The following is a 16,744-nucleotide window of genomic DNA, read 5'->3' as shown; positions in this document are numbered from 1 at the left end:
CAGACTGTGGAGTCAGGTGACTTAGAGTTGAGGAAGCTCTTACCAGCTCCTTGACCTGGTGCTAGTCAGAGGCAATAACACCTACTTCACCAAGCCAATGGAAGGATGAGTAGAATAACTGGTTAAACTCTTAACATGGAGCATGGCACATAGTAGGTGTTCCATACATAGTTGTAATTATTTCTCTGGAAATAAATTAACAAAGGAAATGGTTAAAGAAAAAATTGAAGCTGCTTGGACTTTAGCAAAGTGACAAAATACAGTTAATCTTTAGAATACATTTTTTAAAAAGTAGATCTCATATAGATAATAAAGAGTCTACCTAAAATACTAATTTTGGACTTTAAATTAAGAAAATATAGTATCTGGGCTCTTCTCACCCAAGCAGGACTATGTCATCTGCAAAATAGAATTGACATGTTGCCCAGCTACTCCTGTCTGGAAGGAGAGGACCATTGTCTCCTAAAAGTTAGGTTTGGATTACTTAGGTGTGGATTAAAAAGCTAGGAGAGTAAGAAACATCCTGGCTTGATGACATTTAAAATGTGAATTTGCTCTTTCAAAAGGCCATTTCTGTCTGTTGTTTCTCAAAGTGGTGTAATCAAGGTTTAAAGTTTTGTCCAGAGCATTCCTGATGTGAACACTCTGATTCATAAGTATAGCTTTTCTCCTGTGTTGAGGCCAAAATGTTTCCTTTGCGAATATATATCTCTGAAATGATGGCATAAGACTTCTGGGAAATGAGTCTATACATAGTAAATATTGTGGTTGTTGCCATATGAGTGCTTGGGCGGGGTTGTTAGAGCTGTAGAGGCAGTAAGTTCAGACTCACAGAGATGCCAGGGCTGCATCTGTAGCAGAACCTAAGGGAAGGCTGCTTCCTGGATGTTACCCTATACTGTCAAAAGTGCTCTATCCATCAGCTCCTTGCCTTGACTCTTTTTAGATTTTTCCGTGCTTCCTGTTTGGGGGAGAAACCATTCCAGAACAGGCTCACTCTGGCCCTTGAGATAGAAGGGAGCAGGATATGGAGTAAAATAGGGAGGGAGGCAGGGGTTGAGAAAAACAGAGGCTGAGAGGCAAGTTCTGGCACAAGATGTTGAGAGCTACTTAACAATGAGCTCTTTTGGTATGATATCCTTCAGTTGAAATTCTAGGAAAGTTACCATCAAATTTTACTGGTTGCCTTTGCCCACTTTATAGCCTTATTTTGATACATACTGAGCTCGTGTACCATTCAGGATTCAATCAGAAAAACAGAACCAATATATTAAGGGTTTTGTTATGGGGATTTGGCTTCTGCAATTGTGGGAGCTGGTTAAGCAGTTCCCTTTACATCTGATGCTAGAGCTTGCAGCCTATGGATAGACAGTCAGGAAGAATATGATAACCAATACACAGCCAACCTAATCAGATACACAAACTTCAACACTGATGACTCAAGATATGTAAAATCATGGTCATCCAGATGATGCAGAATATGCTTAAATTTCCAGGTTACCAATACAAATTAATTTTTTAATTAAAAAAATTTAATGCCTGGGGTGCCTGGCTGGCTCTATGGGTACAGTATGCAACTCTTAATCATGGCATTGTAGGTTTGAGCCCCATGTTAGGTGTAGAGATTACTTAAAAATAAAATCTTAAAAAAATTTAATGCCCAAGAAGTAGTCTGAACCCCTTAGGAGTTTGTGGACCCCCAGTTTCAGAAACATCGTTATAATGAGCAAGTCAAGAGTCAGACAGACTCTATTCAAGTCCTACCTCTACTACCTCTATCACATCTTGACAAGTTCTTAAAATCTTCGTGTATCTGTTTTCTCATCAAAAAATAGAAATTAAAAAAAATAGAAAGTAATATGCATATATAATGCATTGGTTGGAAGAATTCAATGAGTAATTCACTGATTTAGTAAACATTTTCTGAGATTTTATAATGTGCCAAGTACTCTTCTAGATCCTGGACATATAATAATAAGTGAAAGTGCATAAATTTGTACATGGAGTAGGGGGTAGTGAGCATGTGCTAGGTGATTATATGAACTAAGAAGAAATAAAGCATAAAGCAAGATTAGGAGACAGAATGGGGTGGTCAAGGAGTTGTATTAGCTATCTATTGCTGAGGAAAAAAATTATCCCTAAAGTTAATAGCTTAAAACAACATACATTATTATTTTAAGTTTCTGTAGCTCAAGGATCTGAGCATGGTTTAGCTTCAGGATCTGTTACAAGGGTGCCATCAAGATTTCTATAAGGGCTGGGGTCTCACTCCAAGGCTTGACTGGGCAACGATCCATTTCCAAGCTTACTTACCTGGTTGTTGACAGGATTTAATTCCTCAACAGCTTTTGGATTACTGCTGACTATGGCTGGACTGCCCTTAGTTACTTGCCACATGAGACTCTGCAACATAGCAGTTGTTTCATCAAAGGCAGCAAAAGAGAGTCTCCTGGTAAGATGGAAGTAATAATCTTTGTATTCTAACCATAGGAGTGACATCCCCTAAATGTTGCCATATTCTCTTGGTTAAAAGCATATTTAAGGGGAGGGGATTATACAAGTTTAGAAATAGCAGGAGGTGGGAACCTTTGGACACCATCTTAGAAGCTGCAAGACACAGATAGCCTCTCTAAAGAGAGAATGTTTGAAGGAATACTCAGTTAAGTGCATAGTGAGCCCTGTGTATCACTCAGGGAAGAGCTTTCCCAAGCAAAGAGAATAGTAAATGCAAAGAATTGGAGGTGAACGTGTCCTTGATGTCCCCCAAGGGAAAGAATGGAAATCAGAGTTGCTGGAGCAGAATGAAGGAGGCAGAGGGTGCTAGTTACAGAAGTTAGAGAGGTCGGTTCATGTGGGACTATGAAGGCCATGGGGAAAATCTGGATTTTATTCAGAATGAGATGAGAGGCCATTAGAAGACCTTGAGGAGTGGAGTCGTGCAAAATGATTTATCTCTTAAAAGACTCTGGTTGGTGGTGGGGGAATAAAGCAGACTCAGGGACACCCGATGAGACGCTGAGGTGAGTAATGAAGGTGGCGACAGTACCTGGAAAATAGAAAGCATTCCATCATGTCAGCCGAGTGCTATCGTTGCCTTTCTTTCTTAGATCCCTGATTCTCAAACAATTATATGCCTAAGTCTTGCCTGGGGAACTTGTTCTAAATATAGATGTGAGGCTTTCCCCGCAGAGAGAGTGATTTAATATGCTTTGGCGATAGGAAGATAAAACATACATGTACATTTAAACACTGAACTGATTATCCTGCTGCAGGTTGCTCACGACTACCTACACTACCTTTGCTGCTGCTGTTATATCTCACAAAACACAAAAGTAAATGTGACATGAAGACTTCTGCCCCCCCAACCCCCCACTCCAGCCCAGAACATAATCACACACAGATTGGAATTCCCTAATTCATTCTTCAGTGAGGTATGACATGCCCATGGAAACTTGGGTGGTTCTCTTGTGAGAACAACAGAACAGGGCAGTAGAGAAAGTATCTTCCCACAGTTACTGTCCCTAGTTCCCAGGAAGAGAGACCAACATGGTAGGGATATGTTTATATTTCTTACCTAATTTCTCCAGGGAACTCTAATGTCAGGCCTGCAAATGTGCCTCTCTTTTAATCAAACTTCAGGGGTGTCTTAAAAGGAAGCATGTTGCACAAATTTCCAATGTAGGAATTGGAAACCAGAATTATGTTTCTCTCATGCAGTCTTGACAACGTGGCAGATTGTGTTTGACACATTGTTAATGACACAAAAGTTTGAAAAATGGCTTAGATGTGTGATAAACTAGGCATGCTACTTGGACAGCTCATTCTTACAGATAAGATATAAAATCATACTCAGTCAAGCCAGTGGTGTTTGTGTCTGGCTTTTCGTGTGTGTGTGTGTGTGTGTGTGTGTGTGTGTGTGTGTGTGTGTGTGTTTTGGGATGGAAGATTTGGTTATTTAAATAACACCTCTGTTTAAGGGCACATGCTCCTTCTTATGAATTGCAACATTAGAATCATGTCTTCTTTTTCCTAGTCCACCCACATTTCATATATGTAAATTTTCCTTTATAATTAGAAATTGTAAGGATAAAAGTATCTTTCACCCACTTTGGACCACAGGTCGCACTCTCTAGAGTTAACTAATACAAGTTTCTTGTGTGTCCTTCCAGAAATTTTTCATGTATATACACAGATCCTTTTGTTTATCCAAACAGGAACATAGTGCATACACTGTTTTATCCCGTGCATTTTTTCCTATATTTTTTTCCTCTGAACAATTAAATACATTTTTTTCTTTAAATAGGAAAACACATTGTAAAATGTCTCCAACATCACAAAAGAGGAGACAGTATGAAGCAAGTCTCCATTCTACCCAGTTATCCTGAATGTCCCAGCTCCCTTCCCCAGAAGAAATGCCTTATTATCCATTTCTTATGTGTCCATGTAGAGATGGTTCATGTACGTGCATGCATAAAGGTGTATTTATGTCATTCTTAGATTACGTGCTGTATCTTACAAATCACTTGATACTTCTGTGCAATGGAATAGGAGACAAACTACTGGTATGCTATACAAGGCACCACTCTGCCTGTTCTGGGAGGAAGAGAATGGCACTGGGTTTAGGACAACTGAAGATCAAACAAGAATCCAAGACTATGAGCTCCCCGGACGTGTGCTAAGAGATGGGGGGTGTTCTTAGTTTAGCAGAAGCTTGGCCTGAAGAAGCAGAGATGAAGAGAGCTCTTCATGACCTTAGCCTGGATCAGAAACAGATTAAGATGCTAAAAACCATTCTTAATGAGATTCTAGAACAGAAATAGACCAGCGTCCAGTAACTGGATAAAAGGTCTAGTCTAAGCCAGCTCCATTTGCCTTAGGTTGTCATTATATTAATGGGCCCTGGGGGTCCAAACAGCTGGACAGCAGCCTTTCTGAATGCAGTAAAAACTTGGCTTGGCTTCTTAAATGAAATGAAAACAATTTTATTACCACTTGCAAGAATCTCAGAGGGAGGAGATAAACGTCTTAATGCTGACAATGCTTCAAGAAACAGCCTTTTAAAAGCTCAGAGGGCCAAAGTGAAAGCGACAAGATTGTGTTGCTGTCTCTGTGACCCAAATTCTGAGTTACAGGTCTCAATGGGAAGAGCTCTTGGAGTGCATCCTTCCCTTCCTCATATTCGGGTTCTTGTTCTTCCCCACTGGAAACAACAGCCTGGGGTGCCGTGAGCTCCTCTTTATACATATCATCAAAGGCATTCTGTTGGAGAAATTGATGTCCCATTAGAAAAGTAAACACTGAATTCTGAGAAGTTGCATTCCAACAGTGACCAATCTCCTGGTAATTGTAGGTGGTTGGTACAAGAAAATAGGATTTGAAGACGACAAAGAGAAGTACTTGATGAAGCCTTGAATTCCGATGGCCTCCTGGATCAGACAATTTTCCTAATGGGATTGTCTAAATAGGTTGTTGACTGACTTTCCTAAGTTTCAAACAAACCCATGAATGTTAGGAGAGAATAAACACGGAGTTTATTTCTTAAGCCAAAGAGGGAGTGAGAAAGAAAGGAAGAGAAAGGTTAAAACAGGTATTGATTTTTTGGCAGGCGGAATTAATAGTGGTTTCTCCGCCTCCAAAGTTAAATCCATGTCCTAACTATAACCTTCTTTTCTTTGCAAAGCCCAGGAAACACATGCAGAATCTTGGAATTATTTCTTTGAACCAGTTAAGTCAAAATATCATTCTTCATGGGAGGTTGGATTAGTATTTAGACTGCTGATGTGAAGGTTTCCATTTTGGCTGTCCCTTGGGAGCTCTGGCTCAGTCGTGAGCAGCCCTTCCCTCCCCAGGGAACTGGTTTCAGAAGGAAACCTGATTAGAATAGACAAACTGTGGCTGGTGAAGCCCACAGACCCCTTGCAGGTTCCAAGATGTGACAGAAGTGAAACCCAATTACTTTTGACCCAGTATTCTTACTAGAAGTGATGCGTACACCTGATACAATTTTCCTTATACACATTTACATTAACTGGGGCAGGGAAAACACATTGAAACACATTTCATTGTTTCAGTCGTTTTTACAGAAGTCTTTGTTATTTTACTATTTCTGGTTTCAATTTCAGAAGACAGGTGAAAATGGGTTGATATTTGTGTGATTTAGTGGTTGTAAAACAAGCTTGTTTACAGCAATAAAATGGGAAAGAGGAATTTCTGTTCCATTGCCTACATATTCTGTGCTAGTAGCCTTTTTGTAGCTGCAGATGCTTGTCTGTCATGCTAATTCTTTCCAACTAATTTCTGTCCCTCACCCATAAGTTAAAGTAAGCAGATCTGGGTTGAATGTAGTAAGATCCATTCAGATAACTGATTGGCATTCATCTCATTATGATCATTGAAAGGTAAAATATTGGTATCTGGAAACAAACTTTGGGTCAGAATAAAAGCCTATAGAGAAACCCTTAGTAACACCATCCTTTCTCTGAGATAATGAGAGTTGGCCTGTCACAATAGTGAAAGTCACCTTCTTCAGCAGTTTCTCAACATTCCTGGGGACTCCAGTTGTCCTTGACTAAGGATGCTTCGTGGGTAAAACTGATGGCTCAGGCTGTGGTTGAACAGACAGTGAGCACCCTGGAAACACCTATAGCTTGACTTTGCAGAATGCAGCATCTCTAGGCAAAAGAGGGAAACTTGAGCCTCCCCTGTGGAGAGCTGCCTTTACTGTGGTCAGTGTTTGACTGGGCTGATCATCTCTCCTTCGGGCCACTGTATCAAATAGATAGACCTCAGCCATAAATTAAATTAAATGCACCTACTTCCAGGAGTGGAAATAAACCCACAATCACTACTTCATACCCAGCATCATTGTTTTTTCACTAACTTGATCTAATTCAGAAACATTCAGTATATCTTCCTCTTATGTGCCAGCCACTTGGCTGGAGGAAGTGTGGTGTCTCCGTCTTTATGGCTAGCCTTTTTCTTAGGAAAGAATAAAATAATTTCTAGGAAATATCTTGATGTGTCTTATCTTTGTCTTTTTAGAACACTGTATTAATAGATTTTTCCCCTCTGATGCAAAGTTATCAGGTTTTTTAAATTATCAGCTGATTTGTTATATTGCTATTGATCATGTTATGTTATTTAGTGATCATAAATTTCATTGACTCTATGTTCTTCTGGAATGTTTTGATATTCAGTTCACTAAGTCTATAGCCATCATCCTTGCCTTTGTTTCTGCTTTAGTGGATACCCAGACAGTTGATTGTATTGTTTTAATTCCTTGAAATAGTTTAGTCACAAAATTTTCATTCACTTACACGGAGGATGTTCCATAAGTATGCTCTCTGAAGGCACTGTGTATAAGAGATGTTGACAAAATACATTTTTATATATTATAAAGGCGTTAGTTCAAACCTCAGAGATCTTTGGAATAAGAAACATCCCCAAAAGTATTACCAGAGCATCAATAGCTTCGTCCACTTAGTCCAGCTTCCTATACTAATCCGTGTCTAGAACCTTGTCTTTTACTTCTGGGCTTTCCGTTAACTATGTACCTTTGAATTGACGCGCTGATTCTTCTTACATTGTGTGATAGGAGACCATGTCTTGCTCTCTCTGTTCCCCCCACCTCTCCTGCCCTCCATGCCACCCCCAGGCCTCAACAAATCTCAGCTAAAATGAGAGGCAGTGGTGAGGTTCCTCGACAGGAACCTGTGGTCCCCACATGTAGATCTGGAGATTTAGATCGGCGTCTAGATCTCCAGATCTAGATCTGCGCTTCTTGTAGCCTGACTCGCCTTTCAGTATGGAGATGGGAGCTGTGCTCAGTTTTCCCTTGTCTTCGTTCATCCCCCATGTTCGGATACTGTTTCTTTTTAAATTCCTCTGTTGTCCTTTCCCTCTGCTCTGGCCGTCACTTTTTTGGTAGGAGGCCTAGTCACCAGGTGTCTTAAATATCCCAGCAGCCTCATTTATTCACCTACAGACATGTTGCTGAACGCCTTCCTGTGTCAGGCCCAGGGCCCCGGGGATACAGATATGAAAGGGACGGCACTGTTCTGAGAGGGCTCTCAGGCTATGGGGAAGGCAAATGCGAAAACAGAAAAAGCATAATACAAAGTAGTTAAGTGCTATAATTAAGGCAGAAACAAGTGCTTCAGAAGCCTGGAGGAAGAATTTCAATTTCCTACCAATTGAATTTGTAGATTTTATACAAATTATAATACCTCAACCAAGGGCAATTCATTAATTCTGTCTCCTGACGGCTTTACCCACCTCTAATTTTTCACTTTTTCTGTTTATTCTTACACAAGATTTTCTAAAGGGTCAGTCTGATCATACCTTTCTCCTCAAATGCTGTCTGTCACTCCCCCACCATATACAGATTAAAGTCCAAGCATTACTTAACATCAAAGTTTACATCAGTGCCTCATAGCTAACCTGGAGTCCACTAGTTCCCCTCTTATCCCTCCCTGTCCCTCTCATCCAGGGCGGAGAATGCCACTCTCTTCCATTCTTTTTTTTTTTTTTTTTTTTTTTTAATTTATTTGACAGACAGAGATCACAAGTAGGCAGAGAGGCAGGCAGAGAGAGAGAGAGGAGAAAGCAGGCTCTCCACGGAGCAGAGAGCCCGATGCGGGGCTCGATCCCAGGACCCTGGGATCATGACCTGAGCCGAAGGCAGAGGCTTTAACCCACTGAGCCACCCAGGAGCCCCCTCTCTTCCATTCTTTACCCACTCACGGATCCCATTTTCCAGCTACGCCACGTTCCTCCCTGATTCATCTTCTTACAGTGAATCTGTTCCGCCCCCAGGGAAGTTCTGATCTATTGTTAACACACCGTTTTAGCTCACACCTCTCACATAATTCCCCCTTCATCTACTTGAACTGTAAACTATCCTTCTCTCAAAGGACTCATCTTTCTTGCCATCCTTTTGAAGGGAGGGTTCTCTCTTTTCCCTATGTATCAGGTCCATAGCTCATGTAAGGGCTAGGACAGCAAGGGGGGCCCACCTTCTCTCGGACTTGCACTCCTCTATGAAAACTTTCTCCCTTTTTCTTACTTCTTTCCCCCTTCCCTCCCTCTGTCCCTCCCCCTTCCATCCCTCCCTCCCTCTCTCTCTTCTTTCTCTCTCCTTTCCCTTTCTCCCTCCTTTCTCTTTCTTTCTTTCTTTTTTTTTTTTTAAAGATTTTATTTATTTATTTGACACAGAGAGAGAGAGAGATCACAAGTAGGCAGAGAGGCAGGCAGAGAGAGAGGAGGAAGCAGGCTCCCTGCTGAGCAGAGAGCCCGATGCGGGGCTCGATCCCAGGACCCTGGGACTATGACCCCAGCCGAAGGCAGAGGCCTTAACCCGCCGAGCCACCCAGGCGCCCCTCTTTCTTTCTTTCTGACAACTATGTAGAGCCTTCTCTTTTTTTGTCTCCCTCCTGTGGCTATCGTATCTTCACCCCTCTTTCATGCATTTTGTGGACATTACTTCTTATAACTTCAGGACATCACTCACTGTATCGGGCAGGGTAGAGCTTAGATTGCTGTACAAAGAACTTCCCAAATACTATGTCATAGATAAGTTTGAAGCTTATTTTTGTCATGCAAATATCTGAGTCCAGCTGTGGCCCAGGGCCAGCATGGAGTTCAATAGGGTGGAGGGTGTAATAGAAGCAAACCCCACGTTTGACTGACAGCTTTTAAACCCTGCCCCCTCCTGCTTTCCCTTTGGCCACACATCAGGTCAAGCCAATAAGGAAGACTCTATTTTCCTTCCATTGGCACCAACAGGAAGTCTAAATTACACAAACTCTGGCCACCTTTGGAATCCTCACCTTATCCCCCAATTTTAATCACAGTAAGTTGATCTTACACTCTGCGGAACAACTACAAAATACATGACATCACCCAGGCTTGTTCTCAGGGCTCTTCTCTCCATTCTTTCTACTCTCCCTGAGAAATCTCATTCATATGCTTGGTTTTAGCTGCCCTACACATGCTGATAACTCCAGCCCAAGTTTCTCTCTCCTCCTCAGGACCATCCTAATGAATTGCTCAATGACCATCCCAACCTTGACATTGCAAATTTAATATATCCTCATCCCTCTCCCCCCACCGTCCTTCTCCTAAGGTTCTCTCTTGACAGAACACAATATCATCTGTTCTATCACTCCAGCCATCATTGTGGCAGTCAATCTAGGTTCCTCTCTCTCACTTCCACAACAAGGTCCCTGGGTGCTATTAATTCCATACCCTCTCCTGTGACTTAAATTGGCTCCCTCCTCTCTGTCTCCACTGTTCATCTAGCCTGTTCAGCCCTTCATCATTTCTCTTTTATAATATTAAATTATCTCCCTGTCTTCAGGCTCCTCCCCTCTAATCTATCCTCGGCACAGCTAACAAAGTGATCTTTTTCAGATGCAAATATGATCACGCCATTGCCCTGTTTAAAAACCTTCCCGTGGTTCCTTATCCTCTGCAGGATCATGTCTAGGGCCACGGTATACAATGATCTGGCCTCTGTCTCACTCTGCTCCTAGTTTTTCCCACCTACTCTCCTGTAGGAAACCCGCTCTTCGGCTGTACCGAACTACTTGTGATTCCCCAGCTATACCCTATATTTTCTTGCCTCTTTTCTTGGTAACGTGATCCTCTCTTTGTATTAAATGACCTTCCCCTGTGACACTAGCTCAAAAGTCACCTCCAGAAATCCTGCTTTAAGACAGTCTCTCCCAGTCAGATTCATTTTGCTTCCTTTCTTTTATGTTCCCATCACAGTCTATGCAAACACGTATTATAGTGCTTATCCCACGAGGTTATAAATATTGATTTCTTGCTGTCTCACCCTAGAGAATATGAATATGTGAACTCCTTACAGGCAGGTACAGATATTTCACCTTCGAATACACCACATAGGAGGCATTAAATAAATGTTTGATGAGTGAATAAATTTAATTCAAGGCCCTCAAGCCAAACTGGCATTCCCATCCACTCACTAGAGCTTTCTATTTGCTTCTCTGGTTTCTAATTTTTTTCCCACCTCTATGCTGGCAACCAGGAATAATCTGTCATTGAATAAAGAGTTTTTAGCAGGGAGAAGCATTATTATATTTATCAAGTTGGATAATTAACAGCAGTGTTGTTATCGTTGTGGTTGTTGTTTTTAATAAATACAAGACCCAAGAGGAGCTGAAATCCAAATTAATCTATTTTGGTAGTTTATAATCTGATTGAGAAAGAAATTTATAAATGTAAGAATGTGTGCGTATAATAATAAAGACAGTAAATCACCAATCAGTGGACAACATAGGATGCATAAGTTCTCCAAGATAGGGAGAGATCAGTGCTGGTCATCATTATTGCAAAACCATAGGAAAGAACACCACCCTGGCTGAGCACACCACCCAGTGACCAGTGGTCACTGGGCCTCGCAGGTGAAGAGAAAGGGATAGGACGTGTGTGCATGAGAGTGAGGGTCATGAGAGGAGTCTGTTTTTGACAGTGGCTTGTTCTAGGTGAGGAATAAAATAAGGTCATATTAAGGAAAGATCTGAATATTGTCTTTTTCAAATTCAACTTGATTATGTAGTAAAAAGAAAAGCTATTGAAGTGTGTGGACTGAAACATACATAATACGCTCAGAAATACTAATCTTCAGAAGCAATAATCTTCACTGGCAAGGTCAGAAAGCCGAATATGTTGATAGAGTCATGGTTGTATTCTTTTTTATTTTGAAGGAACGCTTACAAATATTACTTACAAAAATTTAATATGGAACTAGAAAACTCTAAGTTGGAACCAAAGCTGTTTTAATGTACCAGAATTTGGGAAATACTGTGTAAAATAAGCATCAATCCAATGATAACCAGTCGTGTTTTTTCATATGAAAATTTTTGCATTGAGATTTAATTCTAAATCCCCTAACATCCTCATTGTAAACTCATTCAGTGATACACACAGAAATGCTACAACACACATACACAGTTGTAACACACAGTTATAAGTAACTAAAAGAAGAATGTCACTGAAATGTAAAATAATTAATTATTTAAAGTATTAATATTTGAACCATAGCAGTCCATGTTTATTTTACTTCCTTATCAATTAGCCTAAATTTGATTTAAATAATTCTCTTTCGTAGGTTAAAATTTCTGTGTCCTACACATTTTTACTATAGTTGACATCACACTATTAGATGAAGGATGACCTTTTTCTTGTGATGAGTATGTCTGTGGTATTATCAAATTCTAAATTAGTGGTAGTCTATTTCTTCCCTCATCAAGTTTGTTGTTGTTGTTGTTGTGTTTTGTTTTTCATCTAATGGAGAAAAAAAATTTAAGAAATTATTAAACTTGTAATTCATACAGGTTTTCTTCTAAGTCCAATATTAATGTGTTTTTCTTATAACTGTTTAGATAATTGGTTTAATAAAATACATTGAATATTTTTATATTCTATATACATAAATGTGCTATGCTCATAGACTTACACATATACTTATTTTTCTTCACTCTTTTGGTCTCATTTTTATATACTGTCCTCAAAATACACTTTAGCACTTTTCTTAAGCATTATATGCATCTAATATGTCCATATTGAATATGGTTCTAGGACATAAGAAAAAGTTTTATGTTTATGTACAATACAACGTGCCTCTATCTTTGCTTTCATAAAAGTGGCAAAGTGCCTTGAATTAGTTTTTAAAAATAGCAACCTTGGATAGCCATTCTTTTAATAGAACTCTGTTATGTTGTTCTCATTTTTCAATTGAGTTTCTGTTGAGCTGAATTTTATGGCATTAATTACTGACTTGCCTGAGTTGGATTCATTAAAAAAAAGGCTAAGTACATATCTGACAAGCTATATACATTAATCTTGCCTGAGTTGGATTCATTTTAAAAAGTCTAAGTACATATCTGACAAGCTATATGCATTAATCTTGGACTTTACTTCTTTTAAACCACTGGTATGGGTGGAAACCTCTAAACGTTGATTGCTACTTGGGGTTTGGGATTGATGGGAGGTGGGAATAGTTTCCTGCAAATGCAAATAGTCAATTAGCTTTATAACCACTCTTCAATTAAGATAAAAATAGAATTCTCTGGGGAAAAATCTAACCAGAAAGATCACTTCACTGTAAATAGGACAGTCAATTTCATAGAAAAAAAAAAAAGCTTCCAGCACCAAGCACTCATTCCCATATATATTGATTTATTCATTCAACAAATATTTACTGGGTGCATATGCTGTCCAAGGCATATTGTGTCCATCAATTACATTTTATACACACAGTGACATGACTCAGTTTTGGCAACAAGGTAAGTAAAACAAGGACTAGTTAGTACTACTATCACTAGCAGCAACCACCACTGATTGCAAACTTCCTAGGCATTATTCTAGAATTCCCATTGCTAAGATTGCTTCTAACAATCTGGCAAGAGTTAGAGTAAAATGTCGATTTTATAGATACGATATTGAGATCATTTATGTTTCTCATGAAGCCATCAGATGTGCATGTAGAGGTCTATGAAAAATAATTGAGAAAAGCTTCCATTTTCTTTTCGGAGAGAGGACATCATTATCGAAGTCATGATAAGTAGAGAGAAGAATCGAAAATGTGGAAGGAAAGCTAAAGTCAGAGTTTCCTCACTCTCAAAATCCAAACAAAACAAGAACAAAAATCAGGATTATATCAGCAGTTATTTTCTGTCATTTACCTTCAAACCAGATTCTTTGTCAATGGGGAGGAGGTAGGTAGAAAGTAAGAGGATAAAGAAAAAGACGATGTTGGGTTCCAACCTGTCCTTCTCTGTTTTTATTTTCCAAGTTTACATCATTTTTTAAGCTTTAAATAATATCTATTGATAGCCACCTATTGACAACAAGGGCTTACTCTTTTTCCACCAACCCACACCTCTGCACCTTCCCTTGCCCCAGCCTTTCCATAGTTAGAGTATATACATTTTAAATATTCAAGTAACTTTTGCTAGTTAACTTTGTTAACTTGTTAATTAAATATTTAATATTTACATTTTTATAACTGGATATTGCTTATCACTAACTCATGCAGTGCACTCTACAATTTATTTTTTAATTTTTAAAAAATTTTTTAAAAGATTTTATTTATTTATTTGACAGAGAGAGAGAGAGAGGGATCACAAGTAGGCAGAGAGGCAGGCAGAGGGGGATGGGGGAAGCAGGCCAGGCGGATGTTGGGCTTGACCCCAGCACCCTGAAATTATGACCTGAGCCGAAGGCAGAAGCTTAACGCACTGAGCCACCCAGGTGCCCCAATACAATTTATTTCTAATAATTTAAACATTTCTTTGTTGTATGAATCTGTTACTCAATTGTTCCCAAATTCTCTGCTAAAAGTAAAAAATCCTCAGTGCATTTATAACCTATGTAAACTGGTTCTATCCTAACCCACCCTGAATGCCTCTAAAAATTTTTATGTGTCTCCAATGTTCTGAAATTTCATGTTGATGTAACTTAGTGTAAGATATTTTTCCAAGCATCGTGTCAAGCACTTGGCTCATTAAATTTAGAAAATCACATGCTGCATTTTGAGCATTGTATCAATAATAATAATGATTGTTATTATTATTATTATTTGATAATTGTTCTCTTATCTTTCCTTTATGTTCTCTCTTCTGGAATCTTTTATCTTTACATTGTCCTGACTGTGCTGATCCTCTATTTTCTTATTTTTATTTTCTCTTTCCATCTTTTTATTATAATTTCTTAGAGATTATATTCTAACATTTTTGTAAGGGTTTATTTCTGCTATGAGAATCTTTACTATCCTAGAGTTTATTTTTGCTCTCTGAATTTTCCTTTTTAAGCTATTGACATAATTAGTGTATCCTTAAGACAGTGATATTAATCGTTTTTGAAGCAATATTTTGCTCTCTGCACTCTTTTCTCCATAAGTAATAGTGAAAAAATATAAAATAGCTAGAAATAAAAATAAACAGGAAAGTATAGATCTTTACAAACAGCAATTGCCTTACATATTTCTCATATTTTCTAAGCCCATACTATGTTTTCTGAAAGCACATATGACTCCCTAACATTGTATTTTACATTTGCTTGTTGCAACCTCTTGCTGGAATGTCCGTTCCTTGAGGGTAAAAGCTTTGTTTGTCTTAGTCACTTTTGTACTTCAGTGCCTAGAGCACTGATGAAATGCAGAACTGGTAAACAATAAATCTTTATAGAATCAATACATGATTGCAAAGTTTAAAAAAACAAAAACAAAAACAAAGAAAGAAACCCAAACTATAAAATCTTATTTGAGAATGTAACACAGAAGTTGGATCAATGGGAAGATGTGCTCCTATCTGGGAATACTGGCACATTTTAAGATCACTTTTTTTCCCCACCATGTTAAAAATAGGAAGTTCCAAAAGTAGAATATGGAGATCATTTGTGGCCTGTTGCAGTCATTTTAGAAGTAATAAAGATCACCTGGACCAAAGGAGTAATAGAGATATGGAGTGAAAGGAAAGGGTTTATTTTGGCAAGAAAATTCAACAAGAGTTTTTGTGCCATATTACATAGCATGCATCTACAATTTCATTCTATTCTAAAAAAAATTATTTAAATATTTCCCTAATGATAGATATCTAGGTTGTCTTCAACTCCTTACTTGCCTAAGTAACGTTATATTAAGAATCTTCACGAATGTCCCTCCATGGATTTGTGGGATAGTTTCTCTGAGACAGGAATACTAGAATATAGGATATATCTGTACTCCTAATAATAATCCATCAGAATTCTTATTGTTTCATATCCTTACCAATGCTTGGTGCCATGTGACACTGTTGATTTGCAAATGGACTCCTGTACCCACAGGGCAGGGAGAGAAGGAAGAAAGAGCAGACCTCTTCAGAATATCACGTGGTAGGTTAAATAAGGAAGGGAACTTGCATATGAGTCTTGTCTTGGGTGGCCACAAGATGAGTAGATCTCACCCACAGAATCTTAAAAATTTATATGGAGAGGCCTTAACTGGGTTCAGTCACTTACAGCATCCAGATAGATTTAACACCACATTTTTATCTCAAAGTTGTAACCTTGGAGCAGCTTTTGAGAACAGGGAAAGCAAGCAGAACAAATATTCCAAGAACAAGGGAGGGGTTGGGGAAGCACCAATTTCCTGGGTCCAGCTTACAGGTCAACAGTCATATCTTCTTGATGATCTTCTCCAACAGACATTCTAGTTTTTTTCTAATCTCATGGGCGCAAAAGAATGTGTCATTGTATTAATTTACATGTCTCTGATGCCTAGTGATAAACATTTCTACATTTCTAGTCGCAATTTCTCCATCTTTGCACAGTAGGCAGCTTCTCTTTGAGCACCTACCTTTGTCCTGCTGATTTGTTGAAATTCTTTGTATGATCTATTTAATAACTCCATCTTGGTTTCTGATGTCTGTCACATTGTCACATACGTATTAATTTTGCCCATGATTTCCACTGTGCAGAAGAAATCTTTTCATTCTTGAATTCAGTGGTAATGATGGGATTCTGACTGGTTGGAGCCAAGAGACAGCACTTAATCACTAAAAGTACCATGAGCTGGTTACCATAATGGATAACGGAATAAAAGCACTCATCACAATAATCTTGCCCACAGAGATTGTCAGCATCGCCCACTCACCTATGATGTCCTGGGTCCTAAATAGCTGGAAAGTGTATCAGTTTCTTAAGGCTACTATAACAAAGTACCACAGTCTAAGTGGCTTTA

Source organism: Martes martes (genome assembly GCF_963455335.1).
Source record: "Martes martes genome assembly, chromosome: 3".
Taxonomy (NCBI): domain Eukaryota; kingdom Metazoa; phylum Chordata; class Mammalia; order Carnivora; family Mustelidae; genus Martes; species Martes martes.
The sequence above is the reverse complement of the archived record's forward strand: the minus strand, read 5'-3'. Positions refer to the sequence as shown.